General features: G+C 45.5%; 1 protein-coding gene across 7 annotated transcripts in view; it reads left to right on the top strand.

Moving 5' to 3' along the window:
- The window catches only part of BMAL1 (basic helix-loop-helix ARNT like 1), a 107,002-nt gene that overhangs the window by 22,819 nt on the left and 57,796 nt on the right, over window positions 1–26,387 (top strand). For all 7 annotated transcript variants that reach the window (XM_066365634.1, XM_066365652.1, XM_066365646.1 and 4 more), the window contains exon 2: window positions 10,526–10,598. The gene's annotated coding sequence lies outside the window, so the exon portion shown is untranslated. The remainder of the gene's footprint in view (window positions 1–10,525; window positions 10,599–26,387) is intronic.

Below are 26,387 nucleotides of genomic sequence, written 5' to 3'. Positions count from 1 at the left end.
TGAGTAGGGCCCCTGCCCTGGGCCAAGGGTCCTGATTCTCCTGTGGCTGCTTCCCTCCTCTAGCCCTGTTTACTGAGGATTCCTCTTAGCTTTCTCCTAAGTCTCCTTGCGTCTGACTTCAAACCGGGGCCTAATCTCTTCAGCTGGAGCAGCCTTGATGGCATGAACACATATCTCTACACATTTGCATGCCCTTTTCCCTTCAGATTATGACCTCCGCCTTTCTCATGTGGCTCCCTAGTTTTCATTATGCATATTTAGGATGGCTGCATAATATTCTCTCAAGGGAATGTCTTCAGTAAGCCATGAGCTGGTAATGGGGCATTTAGATTGCTTCTAATTTTTGCTCTTTCAGCTAATGCTGCATTAAGCCATCTTTGTGTATTACAGAATCATTTCATTAGGTTGGCATGTATCTAGCTAATGACAATGGCCCAAGATTAGACAGAGAATCAGAATTTCTTTTTTCTAGAAGAATGTCATGAGGATATGTTAAATTTTTATTTTAAATGCCAGAAACACCTTTGTCATGTTTTCCATGAACGAAAAAGCAAGGTAATGGTGAAATTAGATGTAAGTGAAAGGCTATGATACAAGTCAAGTATACATGACTTGTTGCTTGTTCCTAAATGTGGAGGTGAGCCAGGACATTCTCTTATGGAGTAATCTACCTGCTCACATAGAGGAATTCTGTAACCCTGTATCTTTGACACTTTGAGTAAAACAATAACTAACCAGTGATTCTCTTCTTAAGGGTGTTTGTTTTGTTTTATTAAGTGGGAGGCAGGGAGGCAGAGAGACTCCTGCTAGTGCAGGGTTCAGGGTGAGCCAGATGTGGCTCTTTTGATGGCTGCATCTGGCTCGCAGACAAATCTTTAATAAAAAAAAAATGTAAAACATTCTCATGTATTACAATCCATTCATTTTCTAATGTTCATGGTTGCAGGTGGCTGGAGCCAATCACAGCTGTCCTCTGGGACAACATCAAATTTTTATTGGATAATGCGTAACGTACATGGGTCGTTGTATGGTTCTCACAGAATTACATTTTAAAATATGTGGTGTTCATGGCTCTCTCAGCCAAAAAGGTTCCCGACCCTTGTACTAGTGCCTGACTGACTGACCAGGATCCACCCAGCAAGCCCTCTATGGGGAAATGCTCTGCCCATCTGAGGCTTGCTTTGTTGCTTGGTAACCAAGCTATTTGAGACTCTGAGGTGAGGCCATGGAGCCATCCTCAGCACTTGGGCCAGTTTGCTCAAGCCATTTGAGCCATGGCTGTAGGAGGGGAAGAGAGAGAGAGAAGGGGGAGGGAGAGAAATGGAGAAGTAGATGGGTGCTTCTGTGTGCTCTGACTGGGAATCAAAACCCTGGACTTCCACACGCTGGGCCAACGCTTTACCGCTGAGCCAACCCAACAGGGCCTCTTAAAAGTATTTTTAAGAAATGCCCTAAAAAATATAATTAAATAGGATTTCTTAGAAAAGCATGAGAGTAAGCCTATGAGAATGTACTCTTAGCAGTGGAAGCAGGTTGCAGACTTAGTGAAAGGATTTGGCTTTTTTTTGCCATTAGGAAAGATTAAAATGAAACTGACAAACAACATTGACTTGGTCCCCAGGACTCTTTTGAGCCTGAAATCTGGGTTGGCTTAGGGGTGACAGAATGGCTTCCTCTCCTCTTGATCTATTGTTTCAATCTCTGGTTGGCTTTTGCATTTTAACTTAGTCCCACAAGTGTTTACTGGGTCTTTATAGTGTATAAATTTACAGGGAATGAAGATTTGGGAAGAAAAAACCCAGTACATCCTTGTTTCTGAGGTGCTCATGAACGGGGATTGGGAAGGATAAAACAAGTCTAAAACTGATGATGATTCAAAGGAGGTGAAGAAGGAGGACCTTCTCTAGCAGCCCTGCCCTGTTAGAGGAGGGAGGACGTTCATCTCATTGGGCGACTGGGGCAGGGGAAGCAAAAAGGGTGTTATGGAGTGGCTGCTTTTGACAGCAATACCTTCTAAAGGGCTGGCTGAGATGGCGGCTAGACATTGGAGGCCTGAGTAGAGGCGATGGAGATGGAAGGACATGGGGTATGCCTGTGTTTGGCTGAAGTAATGGGCACATGTTTTAATGGTCTTGGGCAGCACTATGCCAGGTATGGTTCTGAGAGCTTTATATACTTTAAGTCGTTTAACACCAACAGAGATTCAGTGAGGTACTATCATTATTTCCATTTCGCAGATGAAGAAATAGACATAAAGCAATTAATTAACTGCCCAAGGTCATACTGCTGTGGAGCTAAGAGTAGACCCAGTTGTTCTGACCTCAAAATCTGCCTCTAACCTCAAAGCGGTCCTTCCTGCCTGTAGTACAGAGGAAGAAGGCCATAGGACCAGAAAGATAGGCAGACACTATTTTGGAGGCTTGGACCACCAACATGTGGGGGTGCAGAGGTGGAACAGGGGCCCCAGATGGAGATGAGAGATATTGCAGAGGTGAGGATGGGGGAGTTTGGTGAGAGCCTTGAAGAGCCACAGGAAGAAAGAGTTTAAAGGAGGGGGCTTGTCATCAAAGCCCAGCTCTGCAGGGATGTCCCTGAGCTGAGACTGAGAGCAGGTCTGTGCCAAGAGGAAGTGGAGAAGGTCTCGGGCGAGGGTGCAGCCGGACTGTGCACATGAGAAACAGCTGCCTGTGCTCTCCTGACTAGGAAGCGCTGTTCATTCAGAGGGTTCTGTAGTTTGAGGATGGCAAAGCAGGCACAGGCATTGGGTGTCATTGTCCGTGTCCTTTTATCAGTAGAAAGAGGCGAGCATGACAGAGAAAGGCAGGTGAGAGCTGGCACTGCTAATTTGGCAAACCCGTGGCTTTTCTGCAGCCTAATGATTTTCTGAAAGCTGTTTGCTATACCGAGGCACACGTGTGCCTCCCTCATCTGAGGCTGTGGCAATTGCTACTTTTCCTGGAAAATTGGGCCCATGTGGACCCTGTGTGTGGTTTATTTGAGTTCCATTTTTATAGCCTTATTACCTTGTTCCCATGATGCAGGAGGCCTCTCATTTCTCCAGCTTTGCTGTGAAAATTGTTTCTAAAAGGCACAAAGTGATCTCTCATCATCTGGGTGGTACTCTTGCCCCAGCAGCGCTTTCTGCAGACTTGACACACACTTTCATCACCCCTGACACCAGTTGTCCTGTTTTTCTAATCGCTGGCGATTCACTGAGAACCTTTAGGCAGCTCTTGAATCTCACTACCTAGGCGTTTGTCACAATTTCTTCCAGAATAGTTTGTGCGTGTAAATATCCATTCAGCTCCTTCCTTCTCAGAAAGGTGGCCCGCCTGACCTGTGGTGGCACAATGGGTAAAGCGTCGACCTGGAATGCTGAGGTTGCTGGTTCAAAACCCCAGGCTTGCCTGGTCAAGACACATATGGGAGTTGATGCTTTCTGCTCCTCCCCCCCTTCTCTCTCGGTCTTCTCTCTCTAAAATGAATAAATAAAATTAAAAAAAAATAATAAAAAATAAAGTCTATTGAAAGGTAGCCCTACCAATAACCCTGCTAGGGCCTGATATGCAGTGTGTCCTCTGGCCTTGAGCTGATAAAGCAGTTAGCATTTGTGGAATCTGGCTGTTACCAGGCAGGGTGCTAAGAGACTTATGTTAAAGACTTTGATTATTCCCAGTCTCCATAAAGAAGGTACTGTTACTTCTCCCACTTTACAGATGAGGAAAATGAGTCTCAAAGAAGTAATTTTCCCTACATCACACAGCTAGTAAATGGCAGTGCCAAACCTCAACTCAGGCCTTTCTGATCTTGGAACCCATGTACTTCATTCATTCACTCACTCACTCACTCATTCATTCATTCACTCATTCATTCATTCAGCAATGAACATATTTACAACATTCAAGGCACTGTGCTAGACCCAGGGGATACAACAAAGGGAAAGGGAGGGGGGGAGCAAAAGTTCTGCCTTTAGTGTACATTCAAATTTGGGGATACAGAGAAAAATAATAAACAAAATATACATTATGCTATATGGCAGTGATTTTCAACTGGTGTGCTGCAATAATTTTTAAAATGGGCACTGACTTCCTTTTCTTTAGGTTGTGAAATAAAAAAAATGACAACAGCCAATACAACAATAGCTGTCCAGTGGACTGAATCAATATTATACCTATTTTTTGTGTGCCACTGAGTTGTAATAATTTGTGTGTCCTGAGATGAAAAAGGTTGAAAATCACTACTACATGGTAATGAGGACTATGGAGAAAAACAAGGAGATTCGCTAATAAATATTGGGAAGATTTTAAATAGAGGAGTCAAAAGAGGCCTTACTGAGAAGGAAATAAAGTTGTTAGGTTAAGTAGCAAACACACCCCCAAATCTCAGTGTATCAACCCAAGATAACTTTATTTCTTGCACAGAAAAATTCCAGTGTGGTTAATCCTCATTAGCAGTCATACTTCCCTGTGATTCTTGAGGGACCCACTCTCCTTCCACCTGTGGCTCTTCCCTCTGTAAGACCCTCAAATTTTTTCCATTCAGCTGGAGGACAGGGGAAAAGAGAGAGGACAATGTCTACCTCATGTATCAAAGTTTTTATGGGCTAGTCTGGAAGAAGCTTACATCTCCCCTACCGCCCATTGGCCAGAAATCTTGTCACATGTTTACTTTAAACTGCAAGGGAGGCTGGGAAATGTAGTCTAGTCAAGTGCCCCCTCAAAAAAGGGTTTTGGTGAACTCATAGCATAGTGGATACCATAGTGAATGTAGTGAAGAAGTGAGTCATATGTTTAACTGAAGGAAGAGCACTAGGCAATGGGACAGCAAGGTAAAGGTGGCCAGGGTGGCTGGAATGGAGTGAGGAGAAGGTGAGGAGGAGAGTGTTAGAAGGTGGGGCCAAGAAGTAATGGTGACTGGGTTCTATTGTGAATGACGAGGAGAGCCAGGAACATTTCAGGGTTTTGAAAGAGGGATGACACGACCTGAGTTACATCTCGAAAGGATCAGTCTTACTACTATGATGAGACTAGACTGAGGGAGCAGGGAAGGCTCAGAAGGGAGAGTCAGAATCTATTGGAATTATCCAGGTTATGGTGAGAGTAGCCAGGTCCCAAGTGGTTATAATGGTAGAGATGGCAAGAAATGGTTGGATTTGCAATCCTTATTTAAAGTGAAACAACAGGTTTTTCTGTGTGATTGGTTGTGGGCAGAGAAAGAAAGAGAGGAATCAGAATTGTTCTGAGGTTTTGGCTGTTGCTTAATGACTGTTCTCACTTTCTACCCTCAGAAGTGATAAGAGGAGGAAAGTGTTTGGGAAAAGATATCTGAATGCCCTCTGGGCCCAGATCTATCTCTCATAGCCTTTTCTCCTCCACAGCACTTTCTTCAATACATACAGGCAATTCTCATTCATAACTGAGCTGTCAGATAGGACTGGGGGAGCATTTGTAGCTCCTCCCAGCACAGCATGGATGAGACAACAATGGCAGTGGTCTCACACCATTCTCTGGGGTCTTTGGGCCAAGTCTTGGGCCCCTTCAGACTGATGTGAAAGGGGCCTAGAGATGCCTAGAGAGGCCACTTCCAATGTCTGTCATGTAAGAACATAAGTGTGTTTGGGAGTGGGAGCAGAGACAGTTTTCCTGGTTCTCCCTTGGCAATCATGACCTGCTAAGGTAGAAACTAGAGACACTTTTTAATAGTGATCTCACTGGAGCATCGATGGGAAGTAGTCCATGTTAAACAGAGCAGGGAAGAGCTGTGGCAGTAAATACTGCATGTCTAGTAGGTGGTAGGCAATGGCTAGTTGTTTTGGTTCATTAGAGAGGAAAACAAATATACTGTTTCTACCCTCAAGACAGAGGTGGACTCGTGGCTAGAACACAAGATGATTTGTTGGAAGAAATTATATTTACACCTAAGTATTTATGTCTTTAGTTTTTTAGTGATAGTGAATAGTATTGTATTTTTAATTTCAGATCCACATGCTTATTGCTAGTATAGGGAAATTTAATTGCTTTTTATTTTTATCTTATGTCCTGCATCCTTGCTAAACTCACTAATTAGTCATAGGCATTGTGTGTGTGTGTGTGTGTGTGTGTATGTGTGTGTATTCCTAGGGATTTTCTACCTAGACAGTCATATCATTTGCAAATAGAGATTGTTTTATTTCTTTCTTTCCAGTTTGAATGTTTTTATTTCCTTTTCCTGTTTCTTGCACTGGCTGGGACTTCCAGTACTATGGTGAAGAAGAGTGGTGAGAGTGGCCATCATTACCTATTCCTGGGCTTGTGGGGGAAGCATTTAGCCTTTCACCATTAAGCATATTGTTAGCTCTAGTGTTTTTTTCCAAATATCGTCTGCACTTTGCTGGTATGGATGTGGGTGAGATATGATGTTTTCTGTGGTGTTTGGCTGAAATAGAGTTGTTATTATCTAAAAGTTTTCTGTCTTGCTGGAAGAAGCAAGCTTTTGTTGAAGCTTTTTTTTGTCTGTGCCTGTTGGCATTTCCAGTTTGCCGTCTTCTTCGGTGTCAAGTCTTGGATATATGAGGCAACCAGCAAGTGAGGGGAAGTCACCACAGTATCCTTCCTGGGGTCCTGAGGTGCCAGCGGTTCTGCCTTCTTCCCTCTTGCCTTACGGAGTCCTCTTATGTTTGTTTTATATCTAATGTCCAGGTTTTTGTACATAGATAGAATAGAGAAAAATATGTCTACCCCAACTTCCTGCAAGTGGGAGTGGTTGGGAGAAATTAGAGATCATAGGTTGGGGCAGTTTGTGAAGGGCCCTAAGGCCAAGGGTCTGACTCTGTAGGTGGCAGGAGGACTGTTGGAGGCCCAGCTTTATAGTGGTGTGGAGGACTGGTCAGGTGGGGGAGAGGCAGAGACACCAGGAAGGAGGCTTTTGCCTGAGCGCAGGCAGGAGATGAGGAGGTTCTAGACTGTGACAGTGAACACAGGGCAGAAGGAAGACGAGGAAAGTCCACAGGGGAACAAGGAAGTGTGAAGAAGTGGGGTTGAGTGTTCGGTGTCTAGTGTGGGCATCTAGCTATGAGAATTCACAGGACGAGTGTAAGTGCACAGAGTGGGTATGTTCTAGGCATTTTAGAGTACAGCGAGAAAGTTGGACTCCTTGTGCTTCCCTTTGGGAAGGCTCCACAGAGAAAGCATGGCTGCTGTATACAAACCCAAGAGTGTGCATTCCAGGCAGAGGAAACAATGTGGGAAGAGCACAGACGCAGGAAAAAGCTTGGGGGGCTGCTGGGACTCCAGCTTGCTGAGGCCTAAGAGCGGAGTTACTGGTTCTGTAACTGGGATGGATGCTGCAGGAGTTCACCAAACGAAGAGGTTTCACACAGGCGTTGGTGCCAGTGGTCGTCCGGTGCCCATGCCTTTTGTTCTTCGTGTGTAGGCATCAGTCCTTTCCACTACAGTCAGGCCACCCTCTCTGCGGGGGCTCCCCTGCTAAGCCCCAGCTTAACCATTCCAGTGAAGGGAGAATTCCTGTCTCTGCATCCCTGTATCAGTTCCAGAGAAAGGCTTTGGTTGGGACGGTGTGCTTAGCCTTTGGACCAGCCACTGTTGCTAGGGGATGGAGTCCTCTAACCTGGGCTGGGTAATTTGCCCACCCCGTTGGGGAAAGCAAGGTCCTTTTAAGAAGAATGCAGACGAAAACATCCAAGGAAGATTAAAAAATATATATATATATATTTACTATGGCTTACTATATATATCATACGGCAATATAGAAACTCTTTGGAGAGTTTTAAGCAGAGGACTTGATCAAATTCAGGTTTTTAAAAAATCATCCCAGACACTGAATGAGGTTATAGTTGGGATAAATGAATGACTAGAAGAGGGAGACTGGTTAGGAAGCTGCTTAAGCTCCAAGGAGAACTGACGAGACTTTGGTTAATTTATTTGCGTTTCATCTCCAGCCACAGCATCAGTAAGATAAAGGCAGAGACAGATAGGCACACGGGTTAGTGACCAGCTAGAGGGAGCAGGGAGAAGAGGGGCTTACGGAGGGTTCGCCACCATCAGCAAGCAGGTAGTGACTCTTGTCTGAAAGGCTAGAGTCATCTTTGGAAACTACTAAGTGGTGGCCGACTCCACATATCTGACTGGTTTTGAGAAATGTGCGTGTTGTTGGCTTCTTGTGGTGTACTAACTGAAAAGGAAGCTGAGTGATGGGTTTTTTTTTCTCTCTCTCTCTTTAAAAAGTTTCATTTCTTTAAGAAATCAGATAATAGGAGATGCAGGCAGGACTGTCAGTCAAGAAATAGATGAATGGAAACAGGACACTGACTTGAAGACCCTACCTCTACCACCAGCCTGCCCCTGGGCTACTTTAGAAACATTCATTCCTTTGGTATTGTCCTTGCTAGAAAGATTTTTATAGATTTTAAACAAAGAAATGACATAATCTGGCTTATGTTGTTTTAGGGTCCCTCCCTTATTGAGAATAAACTATGGGTGGAGGTAAGAATGACATCAAGAATAGAAGCAGAGACACCAGTTAGAAGGCTATTACAATAATCTAGGATGATAATAGTGGAGGGGGTGAGAAATGGTCATATTCTGAATATATTTTGAAGGTAAAAATTAGTTTTGGTAAAGATTGGATATTGAGTAAGAGAAAAAGAGAGAAGATGAGAATAACTCTAAACTTGTTGGCCTGGGCAGCTAGAAGACCATTGGATTACACTAAGACGGGTATGATTCTGGGAGGAACAAATCTAGAGTTAGGTCAGGGGTCTGTGTTAGACATTTTAAGCTTGAGATGTTGAACATGACTTACACGGACATCTTGTCCACTTGACATCTTACTTGAAGACAATAAGGTATATTATCCAGGAGTTCAGAGGAGAGGTCCAGGATTGGAGAGAAATCTGGGCATCAGCATATAGCTGATACTGTATTTGAATCCCCGAGACTGGATGAGATCACCAGGGGGGTGATTGAAGTTATACAGAGAATAGATGAGAACAAAGATGGAGCCCTGGGACACTCTGGCATTAACAGGTGGGGAGATAAGGAAGAACCAGCAAAGGGAAAGAACAGTCAGTGAGATGCGTGGAAAATTGAGTTCCATCCTAGAAGCCAAGTGAAGAGAGTAGTCAAACAAGAGGGAATGATTAACTGGTAGCAAAAGCTGTAAGATGAAGACTAACACTTGCCCTTTGGATCTGGCAACATGGAGGATAAGTCTACGTGTGCTTTTGGACACAAGCTTTACCTTTCAAATAAGTCATAGTTCCTGCCATGAAGGATCATACGACTGTGCAGAAAAAGGATCTTTTAAGATTGATTGAAATAAGTACCATGGGAGTCCAGTGGAAAGGGACAGTGCTTCTGGCCTTTATGGGGAGAGTTGAAGTCAAATTCATTGATGTCTTCATTTGTTCATTCATTTCGTAAATATTTTTGGGTGCCAGGGACTGGGAGGAAGGGAGAAGGTGGAGTTGTTTAAAAGGTATAAGGTTTCAATTTTCCTAGATAAAAGGAGTTCTAGAGATGAAGGGTGATGGCTGCACAATATGGATGTACTTAATAGCTAGCACCGAGCTGTACACTTAAAAATGGCTAAGCTTGTAAGTTCTGTAATGTGTACTTTATCATAATAAAAATGTCAGAGAGAAATAAAAACTTAGTGCCCTCCCTCCACCCCCATGAACTTGGTTGGGATATGATGTTTAAAATGGATGGCATTTCAGCAGAAGGGAACAATGTGGAGAGAAGCAGAGAAGGACACCCAGCCAGAGGGAATGCTGGGAAGGAAAGGGACTGCTGTCCTTTCTGCCTGGATTGGAGGTTCACTGTGGGAGACCATGCCAGCCGAGTTTGCAGAGTCAGGCCGGGCCAGTTGGTGCAGGCCTGGCAGTCTGACTCTAGAACTGGGCTTGCCTTCTTAGATTCTGGGAGCTTTTGGAGGTTTCTGCCCAGGGAGTGTCATTTCAAAGGTGTGCATTTAGAAGATTAATCTCATTAATCCTTCCTGTTAAACCATTGCCTATGAAAAGCAGTAGGATTGAGGCATGCGTTTGTATGCTGAGAACTGCAGGCCAGCAGAATGTTAGATACCCTGGCATGTGTGAATGAACCGAGTAGGTTATTTTCCCACCCATTTTACAAATATTTATTGAGGACTGTCTGAACGCCTGTGGTGTACTAGGCAGTGGGAGTAAGGGAAGGAATGAATTTACTAAATCTCTTCTCTTGATAAGCCTACAGGGTAAGGAACCCCATTTCTAAATAAGAAATTATGCCACATTGTGTCAAAGTGTTGCCTAGACATTGCAGCAGAGTTCCATGGGGGAGTGCCAGGCCTGCCTGGGACACTGGGGAGGCTTCTGGGGAAAGACTGTTCAGTGGATTTGAAGGACGAGAAGCATTTCTAGGCAGAGAAACCGAGATGGGCATCCTGAGATGACAGTAAATCAAAACTTATTGGGAGTTGTAAGTTTATAAAGAAAATATATCAATGTTCTCTTTTAAACCTAAACCCTTATTTTGTTGGCTTTTAGGTGGTGCTGGCTAGAGTGCATGCTTTTGGACACAAGCTTACCTTTTCAAATGTGGAATTCCAGGCCTTCTTTGGTAAGTTTCTTTGATGCCTTCTCTACCAAATTATGTTATCGAGGATTGGTTGTTGTCATTGGCACTGCTCTGTGGAAGTGACCAAGCCTGGACCTAGAGAAGTGTATAGCACAGGTGGAAAGGACCCACAGGCAAAGCGGAAGCTCAGCGTAGGCATCTGTGGTAGCTGCAGAGAGGGGCCAGACGAGGCGCATCCGGATGCAGGGAACTGATGCAGCTGGCCTCATGGAGAGCTAGAGCTTCGGATTTGTTTGAAGGAAAAGTTCAAGGAGGAGAGAAATAAGCTTTTTGGACTTCAGACAGTGGGCGTATGATACAATGAAAATGGGCTCAGCAGTAGACCCACAGGAGCAAAAACTTCATCCAAAGGAGTCCTGAGCAAGAACTTTTGGCAGGATCTGCTGATGTCTGATTATTCTAGACCAAGGGAGAGATGATAAATATTTTTGGCTTCACAGGCCAACAGGTCTCTGTCATAGCCACTCAACTCTGCCACTGTAGCGTGAAAGCAGCCATAGGTAATACATAAATGTGTTCTAATAAAGCTTTATTTATAGAACAGGTCATGGGCTAGATTTGGTCTGGGGGCTATAGTTTGCCCACTTCTTTTCTAAACCCTGAATCCCAGGCTGAGGAACTTGGATATTTTTCCTGTAGGCAGTGGGGAACCATTGAAATTATTTTGAGCAAAGAAGTGAGATGGCAGAAGTGACATGTCAGGAACATTCATCTGCTACCTGGACAAGAGGCTTGGGCTCTATTCAAAGGCAGCAGCAGCAATCTAGGCAGGAGGTCATGTGGTTGACAGTGGTTAGAACAAAAGCACAGGATTGAAAAGATATATTGCGAAGGGAAACCATAGGATTTATAGTCTTCTTAGACTTTAAAGACAGGAGCCAAAGAAGATGAAAATTTAAGCTTGGGAGTTTACAGTGGTACCATTGACAGAAATGTAGATATTGGGTGTGGAGAAGAGTGGTTGATGTGTCCGGTTTTAGAGACATTCAGTTCGAAATGACAGTGGTTTATAGGCAATATCCATTGGACAACTGGAAATGGAGGGCTGGAGCACAGACTTAGAAAGTTATGTCTGGAGATTGTAGAACAAGAATCGTCAGATTCAGTAAGTTTCCCCATGGTGAGCAGAGGGCTAGGCCTGGAGGAATGCACAGAACTCTGGGGTAGAAAGAAGAAGATGGAAGAGAAACAGGGGCCGAGGACGACAAAAAAGGACCAGGGAGAAGGAACCTGAAGGAAGGCTACCAAATTGGTGACAAGCTGGTTACAGATGGCCCTTGAGAAATGTGATGCCATGAGGGCGGAAAGGGAAGGAAGAAGAGGGGAGGAAGCCAGGTTGCGCATGGTTGGACCAAATTAAGAATAAACAATCAGAGACATTAGTCAAGTAGACCACTCATAGAGTTTGAATGGTGCAAGAAGGGAGACACTAAGATTTCAGTATTTGCATGTCAGAATATAACCTTTTCATTAGCTTTGAGGCAGGCAGAGCATGCTGTGACCAGTTCTCATTTCCTTCTCTGGAGCCAAGCTGTGTTTGGGAGTTTAGGTGTACATTGGGCTTGCATTGTGTTCTTATGCTCGCTTTGAGGTGTGGTATTCATAGCTCTGCCTCAACTTGCACCATGGAATCCAGCCTGTGTTTGAACTCTTGTCATGAGACAAGATATGATCTGTTGGGGAAATACTTGCATTTGCCTAAGTTTGGAGGACCAAGAAATTGGAATAAAACTTCTTACTGCAGAGTCTGCTCAAGTATGGTAATTTGAAATAATTCTGCAAGTCATTCATCTAGATAACAATTTATGCTCTGATCATTTCGAGTGCACTTTTCTTTCGTTTGAATTCTAAGTAGTTTTTGCCTTGGTTTGTATGAATATAGCAGTTCAAGGAGTAACAAAAGCAACAGGTGTAACTAGTTCAGAGCCACCATTTATCAAACACTCTCTATGTGCTAGGTACGGTGCTGAGTCCTCTATAGCAGTTGTTACTTTATCTTTGCAACAGCCTGTGACATGGCAAGTAGTATGCTCATTTCAGCAATAAGGAAATCATAGGTCGAGTAACCTGCCCAAGGTTGCAGGGGTTTTGACCCCAGCTCTGTCTGACCCCTGCTTATGCTGATCCCTGTTTTCTTCCTCCTAAGTCTGGAATTTCTCCGCCTGCTTACATAGAAGTACTAGAGACTGATTGAACTTTTCCCATTGAATATTGAGAAACTCTAGTGGCTGTTTCACTACCTAGGCATCTACTAAAATGGAGAAAGGAACAGGGGATTTCTGGAAGAGACTAAGACCAAACTTCACACTTATTTTCACTGTTTCACCAGATCAAGTTTTCCTTCCATTGGAGAAGGTGGCAGCCTTGGGTTTGGGAAGGAAACATGACAGATTCCAGTCCTAGCTCTGTGGCAGTTATAATCTACTTTCTGTTTAAAGACTTGGTGTTTCCCTCTGCTACCTCCAGCTTAAGCTCCAAGGACAGGATCCTATTTTGTCTTGTTTATCTCTGTGGCCCTACTGTCTACATCAGGGGTCCCCAAACTACGGCCCACGGGCCACATACGGGCCCCTGAGGCCATCTATCTGCCCCCACCCCCGCACTTCCAGAAGGGGCACCTCTCATTGGTCAGTGAGAGGAGCATAGTTCCCATTTAAATACTGGTCAGTTTGTTGATTTAAATTTACTTGTTATTTATTTTAAATATTGTATTTGTTCCCATTTTGTTTTTTTACTTTAAAATAAGATATGTGCAGTGTGCATAAGGATTTATTCATAGTTTTTTTTTATAGTCCGGCCCTCCAACAGTCTGAGGGACAGTGAACTGGCCCCTGTGTAAAAAGTTTGGGCACCCCTGATCTACATGGTATCAGACGTGTAATATGTGCTCACTAAATATTTGTTGCTTCTAATGAGCCAGGCCAGTTGGGACAAGGTGTGTGACCTCTGTGTGCCAGGCATTGTTCTCGGCATTGTAGTTACGGAAGTGACAGGGCGAGTGCGCTGTCCTCGGTAGGCAGACACCCTAAGGAGGGACAGACAGCACAATGTATGAGATGCGCGGTTATATAAGGTCAGGCAGGCATGCTAATGCTCTCAAGTAAAATAAAGTGAGAAAGCAGTGGAGGGGTGAGAGGGTTGATAGGAAGTCCTCACCAGGAGACTGAGACAGTGAGGCGGTTGGAGGAAAATGACAAAATAGTGCTACTGAGGTGACAGTAGATCTGTCAGCTGAGCCTTCAGTGCTTTGGTTTAATTTTGCTCGGCTGGGGTTGCTGACACCTGGCAGGCTGTTCCCCTCTGCAAGGGCTCCCTCTCCAGACCTCCTGTCTCTGGCCGTGCTGAGCTCCCCTGCCACCCCGGCCTGCCCCTGCCCTCGTCCCGCCTGGCCTCTCCTAGCTCTCCTCCAGCCTCAGACCTCAGCTTCTGCAGGCTGCTTTGCCAGTTGTTGTTTTTTTCTTCACCCTTAGCTTTTAAAAAGGTTTGCTTGGTCCCTGCCCTGTCACCCTGAGTACTCTCCCTCGGTGAGCTCATGCCCTGCTTGCCTCTACCTGGAGGTCACCCAGACCCACGTCGTCCGCCCAGAACCTCCTCCCAGCCCTCACTCCTAGCCGCTGCCCTCAGACCCCTCACATTCCTCCCTCCCGGTGCCAGATGTGTGTCTGTCTCTGTGCCTGCCTCGGGTGGGATTGTACCCCCCCAGTTCCATCTACCGTTGGAGTTATCCTTGGTATTGTCCTTTCTCTCAACTGTCATAGTTCACCAATTACCACGTCCTGAAGAGCCCATCTTTCTAATTTGTCACCTCGCTTCTTCTCCCTCTGTGCTCCTTCATTTAGAGATCGTCATATGGATTTTTTAAAACAGCCTCTTCATTGGTCTTCCTTTGTCCTCCCTCGTTCCACCCCCACACTCCTATCAGCGTGATGTTTCTAACGCACATCTGACCATGACTTGCTTCTGCTTAAAACTCTCCAAGGGCTTCACACTGCTTCTAGAATAAAACCCAAGCCCGTGCAGTGGGCCTGCAGTCCTTTCATAACCTGGCCTTTGGCCACTTTCCTCATTTCACTTGTTCCTTAACCCATATTTCTAACAGCCCAACCTTCCAGCAGCCCTTGCCTCGAGGTGCCTTTGCTGATGTTGGGCCCTCTCCTGGGATGACCCACTCCTGCACCCCATTTTGGTAACTCAGCTCAAGTTTTCCATTTTTCTGGATACCTCTGCCCCCACCCTACACTTCTCTGCGACCTGGAGATGACCTTCCTCGTGCCTCCCAGAACACCCTGCACTGCTTTCTCTCCCAGAGCACTTATCAGCATAACTATTGACTTACTTACTATCTGTTATGCTCAGTAAACTGAGCTCCTTAAGGGTGGAGACCACACACACACACACACACACACACACACGCACAATCTCTGGGTTCTCAGTGCCAGCATAGTACACCTGGCTCAGGAAGTGTTTGTTGAAAGAGTGAGAATAGCAAAATCTGTTTGTGCAGCCAAACAGCAGATTCATAACAGGATTGATTGTATTTGGCGATTCATTGGCCATTGAGTTTGGTGGGGCCACCCCTTCTCAGTTTTGAGTGCAGCATAAGTTGTTCTGGGCTTGGGTTTGTGCATACTGAGACCTTGGGAATAGAACTACTCTGTATTCTTTATTTCTGACTTAAAAAACAAACAAACATAACCCTCTTGTTATTGATGGGATAGTAATAGCAATTCAAAAGGAAAAATAATCCGTCAAGAAATGATCAGGAATGAGGTCCACCCAGCTTCCTGAATGAATCCCAGATTTTCTAAATTAGCAAAAACAATGATTCTTGCTAACTGCTGACAGCTTTTCCCCTGCAGTTCAGCTGAGAATACTTTTCTGGCTGGAGGACGAGGATAGCTCATGGTCCTTTGTGGAGGTGCCCAAGAGCCTCTTGATCTTCATTACGTCCTCAGTGATACTAAGGGATGCCAGGCTCATGTCTGGGTCCCCTGTGGGCACTGGGACTGTGCACCTAGGAGACAGCCAATACGTTCTTATACTCTCATGTTTCCACTGGGGGCCTTCCGCTTGATGCTTGTCACATCTTTTTCATTCCCTAGTCTGCCACAGAACCGGGAATTGTGCCGAGGATGCAGCTTTTGTCTGGGGGTTCACAGTGATCTGGGGAGGCTTCGTAGAAGAAGAAGCCTTTAACCCAGAAGTATCCTGCTGACCAGGTTGCCCCAGCAGGCACTTGGACTGCCGTCCTTGCCTGGAAGTACTTATGATGCACTTTCCCTTTTGGGACTTTGTATCAGCTGTTCCCTGGCATGGGTGCATATTCCTCTGGTTTGCCTAGTTCAGCCTGTTCACCCTCATGTATCAGCCGATTTGCCTCCTCTTGGGAAGCCTGTCCTACCTCCCTGATAAGGTCTTATCATCACCATCACCATTATCCTTTTATATTACTTAGTGATTGCTCACCCCGTGGCCAGCACTTAGAGTGCTTGGTGTGTAACTACTTAGTGTTAGGGCCTCAGCAGGTATTGACTAAAGTAAGTGTTATCATGATTATCCCAAAGGTTCCATTCAAGGAAACTAGGGTCCAGATCAATTGAAAACATGCGAGCAGGGGTTTGGCCCCAGTGGCCGACTAGGTTGGTGCTCCTACCAATTCTCTGTACTCCACAGCCCCCCCCCCCCCCCGCCGTGCATTCCAGTAGCCCATTATCACAGCTCTCATCACAGAGGTCTCTTTACATTTATTTCTGTGGTATGCGTTAATAAACGTGTGTCCCCCACTGGGCAGCCCCCATAAGCCCCGTGATGGCAGGAGCCTGACTTCTAGGTAGGTGCTCTGACTGTCAGCCTGCCTGCCTGCCAGACAGCCACTCACCCACTGCTTCTCCTTGCCTCTTGCATTACAGAGTCTGTCTGGGCTATGACCATGAAAGGGGTCCCCGGGGCCCCCACATTTTAGCCTATTGTTTGCACGTCAGAGCCAGCTGTGCCAAGGAAGCCTCTGTGCTTGGCAGGCCTGTTCCTCTGCACACTCCCTTGGTCCTCTGGCCACCACGGTCAGCATGACCTGTGTGCCTGACCCCCTCGTCCTTCCGGAGCCTCTCAGGACTGGCCCTGGGGTGGTCTCTGTGGCAGGGCAGCAGTCAGGCTGAGGGGTTTCCAGGGAGGGTCAGGGTACACAGAAGTTGTTACCATAACAGCTGGTGCATGATGCATTTTGTGTATTGGTGTGTGTGTGCATGTGTGCCTGTGCTGGCGAGTGTGTGTGTACATATGTGTTTCTTGTTTGATGTTTTACTTGCATAATTCATCGTTGCACACATTAGAGACGATGTCTTCCTCTCTCGGGTCTAATGTGGTGCTTTGAATAATAGATAATTCACAGCTGTTGGCTAAATAAATGTTCTCCTCTCTCAAGCTGAACGTGCCTCCTTTTCCCCCACCCTCTACCTTGGTACCTTGGCGACCATTTCAAAGGATTATTGTGACTGTCATGACCCTCTTCCCAGACCCCATTCAGGTCGCAGTGATGTGGAAGCCCAGTGTAAACCCCAGCAGGCTTGGCAGGGGACTGGCTACTTGGCTTAGCAGCAGGGAAACCTGGTCCTCCAGGGGGATCTTGCCAGGCCTCCAGAGCCCTCTAGGGCCAGGCTGGCTGAGCTCCGAGTGACATTGGTTTTGAGTGGGCAAAATAAAATTTTAAAAATGGCTTCTGACCAAGTGGGTCAAGTGGCATGGGGGAGGAGCAGAGGAGGACATTGGCCAGCCATATCTGCTAGCCACAAATTGAGGTGGGCTTGAAGGGCAGCTAGCCTCCAGGATGAGGATGACTTTAAAGGGCACTGATCTCAGTGAGACCTGCTTCAGAATATCAGCTTTGTGCCGCTAGGGATGTGACTTCTCTAAGCCTCAGTTTCCTCCCCTGTAAAATGAGATGGCGATAGCAGTATTTCCTTCATGAGGTTTTTGTGTGGGCGAAATGAGAATGTGCTTAACATTTGTACCTGACATGTACTTATTTTTTAAAATGTAGATACTTTTAAGCAGAGGTTGAAAATGCTCTACTCACTGGCTGCATCTGGCCTGAGGGTGGATTTGGTTCAGTGCTCACAAAACTTTTAAATTAGTGACATTGAAAAAGCGGTAGGTATTGTCTAAGTCTGGATGTCTTCTGGAAAAATCGAAGGTCTGGCAGCGCTGGGTCCACCCGCCCTCCCCTCAGTGCTGAAGATAGCCCCTCCTCAGGGACTGTTTCTCTAGCGGCCCCGCCCAGCTGCCGCACCTTTACCTGACCCGCAGGTCATCAGGTCTGTTAAATGTAACCAGCGCCCCTCAGACACTGTGCATTAATTTAGAACATATTCACTAGCGACTTTGATCACAGATAGGAAGGTCATTTCATTCACTAAGCTGTCCTTTTTATGAAAACCCAAGTGGCTATTATAGTGTTTTATTTAGGCCCTTTCAGGTTTAGTAAAGGCACCTCTCCTCCCTGTGGGAATTTCTCATTAACAGTTTTTTGAGAAGGATTCAACAAGACTTATAAGTCAACATAAAATGTTGGCTAACGCAGGATATAAATTTTGATTGCCCCTACGTAAGGGAGGCTGAGAACAAGTGCACTGCTTTAATTCAGTAATTTATGAGGTTGTAAATTTGAGCCGTTAAAGACACTTATTCCTTTTTATTAGCCATCTCGTTGAAATGGTTTTAATTTGGCAGAATACTTACTGAAATGGGCGAGGAGTTTGAGATCCTCCCTACTGGATCCCCATCGCAGTTCTTCCTTAGGTAAGTCCCTGCCTCCTTCCTGCCAGAGAGGGTCGGGACTGGTGGCCACATGCACAGACTGGGGGGGGGGGGGGGGCTACATCCCACACTGGTTACTTTCCGGGAGTCCTTGGAAACACTGAAATTTTTTAAAATTATTATCCTATGAGCTTCCCTGACCTGTTGTGGCCAAAGCTCCTTAGCGCTAACCTCACTTCTGAGTCATGATGGTAGATTTTTGATATCTAGACTGGATGTCCTCCCAAAATGCCTTCAGCTTCATTAGACCCAGGCCGGGTGGTCTGGTCTAGTGAAAACAGATCCAGATGCAAATCCTGGCCTCATCACTTACACTGGGAGCGTGAACCTTGGGCTGTTGACCTCACTCTCTGAGACTCAGAGTCCCCCTTATACAAAATAGGGATAATAATTCCCTTGAATTAAGAAAGGTGCCTCTGAGATATTCAGCACAGAATAGATACTTCATAAATGTTAAGTCCTGTCTCATTTTCCTGCTGTAGAGAGAAGCTTCTCCTCTGGGGATGTCCCGAGCTGGTAGCTGCTGGCTGGGGCTCCTGGAGCCAGGGGAAGGCCACCACATGGCCCCGAGATGAATCATGCACAGTGTATACTCTCAGGAGCTCCGTGTTTGGTAGGGGAGCCCAGTGAGCAGAGATGGTGTAATATGTGCGATAATAAGAATCAATTAATGGAGGGAAAATTAATTAACCTCCAGCCAGGGTGGAGTGGAAGAAGTCATCGAGCAAGTAGGATATTGAAGGTTGAATTGGAGCATGACAGAGAAAATAGGATCATATATAATTAATAAGCAACATTACCTACTAGTGATAAAGTTATGTTGTTTTTTATGTCGCAAAGGCCTTGATTCTTACCAATTAGACTTCTTGACTCTTACCAATACACTGCTGTATTCAGATTCATCCTCTCTCTTCTCTTTCTTCACATGCTGCCTCTTTTTCTCCCTCTCCTACCTTAAGATACCCAACCACTAACTTAAAGAACTTCTTTACTCTTTAGTAAATGCTACTTCATTCTGCTAAGGTTTTTCACAGAACTTTGCTGTAGCTAATTTGTTCCATTCCTTGTTTCTGCAGTCTGAGTTAGTTCCTTTGCTTTCTTGGCAGTGAACAAACTACCAGCCATTTGATGTTTACTGAGTCACTCCTATATACCAGGGCCGTGTGTCATCCCATTTAGTCACCAGAACAGCTTTGTAAAACAGGGACTGTTAATTCTTTCTTACAGATGAGGAAACTGAGGCTTAGAGAGGTTGCGGATATTACACAAGTGAGAGAGTCACAGTTCAGCTCCGGGGTTCTTTTCCCTTTCCTCTGCTCACAGTCTTGCACGTAATAGATGAGCAGCAGACATTTGTCTGAAGTAATGAGAGAGCTGTCACGTACCGGTCAGTTCCATTCATGCTGCTGGTTTTGTCACCCACTCGGTGAGGCGACAGCACTGCTCACTTAGCTTCCTACCTGTAAATGGGGCCCCAGAATTACACAGCAGTAATAACTGACAAAAAGCACAATTTCCCATCCGCTCGCTTTTATTTCTAAGGTACTTATCAGCAGATAAGTCAGACCATTAAAGTGTTATTTTTGGCTGTGTGTCTGCCCTGTGAGGACCGTCTGAGGGAGAGCGCTGGCACAGTGCTCTGGGAGTCAGAGACCGAGGTTCCAGCTGCCATTCTGCTGATGGCCCCTCCGTCCCCATGGGCAAAGCACACCCCCTCTGCAGAATTACAGTTCCTCGGGCCGTTTGGGGTTCAGGCGGTCCCTAAAGATCCTGTTCGCCGTATGGTCTCGTCACAGGGTGAGGCTGTGGAGTGTGCTGGAAGGAACTCCAGCATCAGTGTCGAGAAGAGCCGAGTGCAAATTCCGGCTCCTGGTACTTGTAGTTCACATCTGTAAAGTGGGCAGATAGGACCCACGTCCAGGGTCACTCTCAGGATTACAGGAGTTCATGGACCCACAGTATCCTTCCCTCTGTCCCCAACTCCTGAGTGCTGTGGTTTTGGACTCACTGAGTGTTTCTGCAGTGAAACCGAAAACACTTTCATCGGGTGCAGTTACATCTCTCCACACCCTGAGACACCGAACTCTTAGATTTCTCGGAGCTCTTTCGTGCTATTCAGAAACACCTCCGAGGAAGATGCTGTTCTGCCTCATTGAGCTGTATTAGTATTCAGTGACAGCGCCTTATTTTTCCCACCTTCCTTGCCTTGCACACAGCAGCTGCAGTGGGAGTCCGCTTGCATGTGTGTAATTTCTTTTGCACCTCTTTGCAAAGAGAACTCCATTCACTTAGCAAATGTTCACAATGGCCAGGCCTTATGTTAGGAGGTGGGGTACAGGAGGAACACACGTAGTCACTGCCCTCAGGGAACTCTCAGGGAGCAAAGGTGCCAATACACTGTGGTGAGACTTGGGCTCGTGACATCATCACAGCATGCAACAGGGTAAGAGAGGACTGAGAGGCTCTCTCCCGGGGAATCAGGAGGGGCCTCAGAGACAAGAGGTGACTTTTGAGCAAGTCTTAAGAGAGGAGTAGGAGAGATAGACCAAATGATCGTCAATCCAATGACAAATATTGTCTAGTCATTTGTAATCTGTCCTCTGCTTTATTATCGCTTAGGACAAAGCACGGCATACAGTAGATCCCTAATAAATATGGGCTGGAAGAGAAAGGAAAAACCAAAGCCTTTCAGATTAGAGACCCAATGAAAAGACTTGTCTTTTCATAATCAAGATACCATTTCTCTAAGGATTCAAAATCCATACAGAAGTGTACCATATCTTGAGAAAAAAATAATTTTTTTTTCTGACAATTTGAAAAGAAAGAGAGAGAGAGGAGGAGGAGGAGTCTATGCTGCAGGAGTCCAGATGGAGCAGTCCAGCCCGTGGGAGCCACAGGGCAGAGGCCAGAGCCCTAGAGAGGTGACACCTGGGTGTGTGTCTGGAGCTGGGACCAAGGACTGGAGGAACTGAGTTGCCACGACCTATGGTCATCCCTACACTGACAACTCCAGACCTTCCTCCTGAGCCCCCAGCTTACATACCTATGCCCACTCAACATCACACTTGATGTGGAAAGGGCATCTCATACTCAACATAACTAAATAGAAGTCTTAATTGTTTTCTTTTCTTTTTTTTTTTAAGTTTGTTTGTTGATTTTACAGAGTGGGGGTGGTGAGCAAGAAATTCCAGCTGATAGTTGTTTCAGTTTAGTTGTTCATTACTTGCTTGTTGCTTGTCATATGTGGCTTGATCAAGCAAACCCAGGGTTTCAAACCAGCAACCTCAGTGTTCCAGGTTGACACTCTATCTATTGTGCCACCACAGGTCAGGCTTTTTTTTTTTCTTAAAAAGTACAAAAAGGTGAAAACCTAACCCTGCTCCTCCCCAGTCTCCCCCATCTTACGTGGTACCACCACTTACTTGGTTACCTAGGCCCAAAATGTAGATATCATTTTTTTATCCTGCTTATTCCTTCTGTCCTTACATTGTCTGTTTGCAATTCTCGACAGCTGTTCCATCAGAGTATATCTTAAAAGCCATCACACATCCCTACCCTCATCCAGATGTCCCCCATCTCTCAGCAGGTCTTCCTGTTTCCACTCTGACCTCGCTGCTGTCAGTCTTCCACACAGTCAGACAGAGTGACCTTTTAAAAAGTGAATAGGATCGCATCACTTCCCCGCTTGGAACTCTCCAGTAGTTTCCCAGCATCCTTGGAATAGAATCTGAACTCCTTGCCATGGCCTGCCAGTCCCTCCTACTTCTCCGGTTTCATCTCTTAGCGCTCTCCAGTTTTTTCATTTCATTCCAGCCACTGTGTTTCCTGCCTCAGGGCCTTTGCACTTGCTGTTCTCTGTCTGGATCACTCTTCCATAACGGCCTTGCCTGGTTCACCTTTACTCCATTCTGGTCTCTGTTTAAGTGGTCTTTCACCTTCTGTCTTCTTACCCTGCTTTATTTCTCTTCATTAGCACTCATCACTACCTGACTTTACATTATATGTTTATTGGTCTTTATTGTTTGTCTTTCCTCACTAGAATGTAAATCTGTGAGGATGGGGTCTTATCTTGTCTGTCTGATTTACCACTCTGTCTCCAGGGCCTAAAACAGAGCCTCCTGGCACACAATAGGCGATCATCATACATTAGACGGGTAAATGAAAAAATGAATGAATTTATGCAAGTTAAGGCTTTGGTGTTTATTCCGTGGGCAGTGCAAATCTCGTAGACATCTTTCAGGAGGTGAGTGACGTGGTCAACACTTTTATTTTAGAAGGCCAGCTGGCGGCAGTGTGGGGGCTGGACTGTAGGAGGAGGCAGCAGAACTAGTTAGAGGCAGTTAAAACGGTCCAGGAAATTGCTACTGAGCTCCATGTAGAGCTGTGGGAATGGATAAGGGGAACCAATGACAGAATGTGAAACACTCTGAATATCTTTGGTGTCTATTGGGAGAACTTGGTATACTGTTTTGGGGATTTTTTTTTATAAGAAAAACAGAAGGAGACTAGCTAGTCTGGGGAGAGGCTGTCAACAGTCCGTGACGAGCTTCTCCCCCTGCTGGTGTCAGCCCCAGTGCACATCCGGGCAATGCTTACGGCTCTCTGGGGGTGGCTGCTGCTCCATAGACGCCCCCGTCAGTCTCAGCAGGAGTGTAGTCAAGGCAGTGCTGTCAATGAGCCCGACTCTTCTTCCACAGACGGTCCCTTCATCTTACACACTGCAAGCCACCCTAAGTCATTGCAATGGGTGCATTTCTCCATATTTAACTTCAAAGGACACTTGTTCTAACAAAATCCCCCCCCCCCTTTTTTTAGAATGCCTAGTCTTTGCCCAAGTTTCTGGCCAGGTTTACTGATAACTTGGGGTTCAGCATCTCCCTTACCACAAACATGCCCAGGAACACATGTGCTCTGTCAGCGATCAGGGAGTCAGAGCAGCAGCGGGTACCCATTCCTAGTCCTGGCATAGGTATGCGGTCTGGGGCTGCCTCTTGAGTTTGAATTATTACTTCTTCCAAAAATCCCAGTGCTCTCCAACTTTTGATGAAATCTTTCATCTTTGAGTAAACACATGCTTACCCATCATGCTGAGGTGTCCCCTCTCCAAGAGTATCCCATCCCAGGCCTTGGTCCAAAGTTCCCAGTCCTGTTTGTTGTGTCCTATGAAATGAAGTGCTGTACCATCTGTAGAGCCAGATGCCCACCTCTCACATCTCCCTCTCTCTTCCAAAGGTCCAGATGTGGTCAGAATAACACTCTAGAGCTTCCTGTATGCCAGGTACTGTGTTAAGCACTTTACACGCATTCTGTCTAACCCTCACTGCCCTGCAGGGGTGAGCTTCATTATTCTTCTTACACAGCAGTTCTCAACCTGTGGATCGAGACCCCGGCGGGGGTCGAACGACCAAAACAAAGGGGTCGCCTAAAGCCATCAGGAAATACATATTTTATTTAAAAATGTATTGTATAATAAATATGTATTTTCCGATGGCTTTAGGAGACCCCTTTGTTTTGGTCGTTCGACCCCCACCGGGGTTGCTACCCACAGGTGGAGAACCGCTGTTCTTACAGATGAGGAAGCCGAGGCTCCACACTACAGTGGAGCTTAGTAGTTAAAGAACATGGACTCGGAGTCAGACCCAGATCTGAATCCCAACTAGCTGTGGACCTTGGTCATGCCACTTAATCCTTTTAACCTTCCTTTTCCAGATCTAGAAAATGGAGATAATATAGAGAGGGTTCATAGGGTTGCTGTGAAAATTAAATGAAATAACATATGTTATTTTATAAGTACATAAGTGCTTGTTTGCTATATGCTAGTCTTTGTGCTGTCGGTAAATAACAGCTCATCGATACTGTCGTCTTTATCATCGTCTTCCCCATCCAAGGCTACAGGGCTAATATGTAGGTGGAGCCAGGGTTTGAACATAGCCCTGCCTCCCTCGCTACAAAGCCCAGGTTTTCTCTTATTTCCAACACTGTTGCTCCCAAGTGCATCTTGCCTATTGACTCTATGGTCTCTAAGTTTGCCTTCTTGGCTTTGTTCTGGCTGTGCCGTTTTTTCCTATCTGAGCAGTGGGGTCAAGGTAAGGCTCAGCCATTCCTTGGTTCCTTCCAGCCAGTGACCTCTTTCCAGACATTGACCAAGCAGTCCCCAGTGCTGGGGCTGTTCAGGCAAGAGCTTGGACACTTTCCCCTGATTGTCAGTGTCATCTTACCTACTGTGAAAGCCAGTGGGGCTTCATATATAGTAGTTTTTGTCAGCATGATTGTCCAAAGAAAACAGGAGCAACAGCAGAAAGAGCTGGAGGGTACCCCTGTCTTTTGGGTTCACAGATCACTTTGCAAACCTGGTAAAATTTACAGAGCCTCTCTCCCCCAAAAATACACCTGACAAATACTCACAAGCCCAACATTTCTCATGAGCCACCTTCCTCACAGCCCACCGAGGGGCCCCAGCTGAGAAGTGCAGACCAGAGGCTAGCTTACGTGCTCTTTTGTCACCTGCTGCTCTTTTGTCACCTGCTGCTCGTTACTTGCAACCATGAAGGGTGTTCTGTTTCTGTAGGGTGTTGTACCAAAGGGTGTTGGGCTGTCCTGGTAACATTTGGAAATACCTGTTTACTGATACTATTTGCCATTTCCATTTCTTTTCCATATTTGAGTTGTATATCTACACGCTAGAACTAGTCTGGCTGTTTTGATGAGACCGACCTGCTGATTTGCACATAAATTTAAAACATAGCCTGCATCTAGCAGACAAACTGAGAGTTTTTTTGGCCCAAAATATCAGACTAGTAGGAATTTATCGTGATATATAGATTATAAAGGTGCATTAGCTTGGCTTCAGAAGGGTTTAGTGTTCTCAATTCAGGTAAATGTAAATTTCTACTTTGCAATTTAAAAATTTTTTAAATCTTCATCCTAAGAAATATGCTTTCTTTTTTTTTCCTTTTCTTTTTGAAATAAAAATTTCAGTTTTCAAAGTATAAATGAAGGCACATTCCTGGAAGAAGGTATATTTCAGGCACCTTCACCCCCCAGTGTCTAACTTGTCTGTAGGCTTCTCCCTGGAACCTGGCCAGCAAACCATGGGATAAACTGGCTGTTCCTAACAATAGGAATATGAGTGTCACTGCTAATGTCTGCTCTCCTCCCTGCCTGGCCTTTGGGGTCCCACAGAAAAACAGAAATGAACCCCTGATAAAGGAGGCTTCTGAATCCCTTCTCCTGCACTGGCTCTAGTGCCAGTGCCCTCTGCAGGTAGACGTGACACTCGGACCTTGGGTGCAAGAACTGAATCCATCAACCCAGCTGGATAGCTCAGTCGGTTAGAGCCTCATCCGAAAGCACAGAGGTTGCTGGTTCGATCCCCAGTCAGTGCATTTACAGGAACAGATTGATGTTCCTGTCTTTTTCTTTCTCTCTTCCTTTCTCTCTCAAACCAGTAATTTATGTATATATATATATATACATATATATATATATATGTATATATATATATATACACACACACACACACACACACACACACACATATGAGATATTCAATGTAAAGCTCTTTCTGATGTGTAGTTTTTCCTCTAAAGTTTTTCTTTTTTGCTTTTCCTGAATCATAAAAGCAACAGATGCTCACTTCAAAACCAAGATTAGAGCTCTTTACTCCTGGCTTGGAATTCCAGCTCCATCAGCTCGTTGGGTGTGAGGGCCTGGGAAACACGCACTCTCTCTGTTTGATTCTCTCATTGTACAGAGAGAGAGACTGATTTAATCTCATAACATTGCTGTGAGGGTTGAGGGGAATTGGGATGTAGAATGCTCTTCCAGAGGTGTGAAGGGGATGTGTGTACTCAGCAGGTACTTATTGAACACCTGCTATGATCAGTCACTGGTCTAGTTGCTCTGGAAACAGTGGAGAACGAGCTAGGAGGGGGGTCTCTGCTCTTCTTGTGATGCTCA

The sequence above is a fragment of the Saccopteryx leptura genome, chromosome 1 (genome assembly GCF_036850995.1).
Source record: "Saccopteryx leptura isolate mSacLep1 chromosome 1, mSacLep1_pri_phased_curated, whole genome shotgun sequence".
Lineage (NCBI taxonomy): Eukaryota > Metazoa > Chordata > Mammalia > Chiroptera > Emballonuridae > Saccopteryx > Saccopteryx leptura.
Note: the sequence above shows the minus strand (reverse complement) of the source record. Positions and strands in the feature narration are given on the sequence as shown.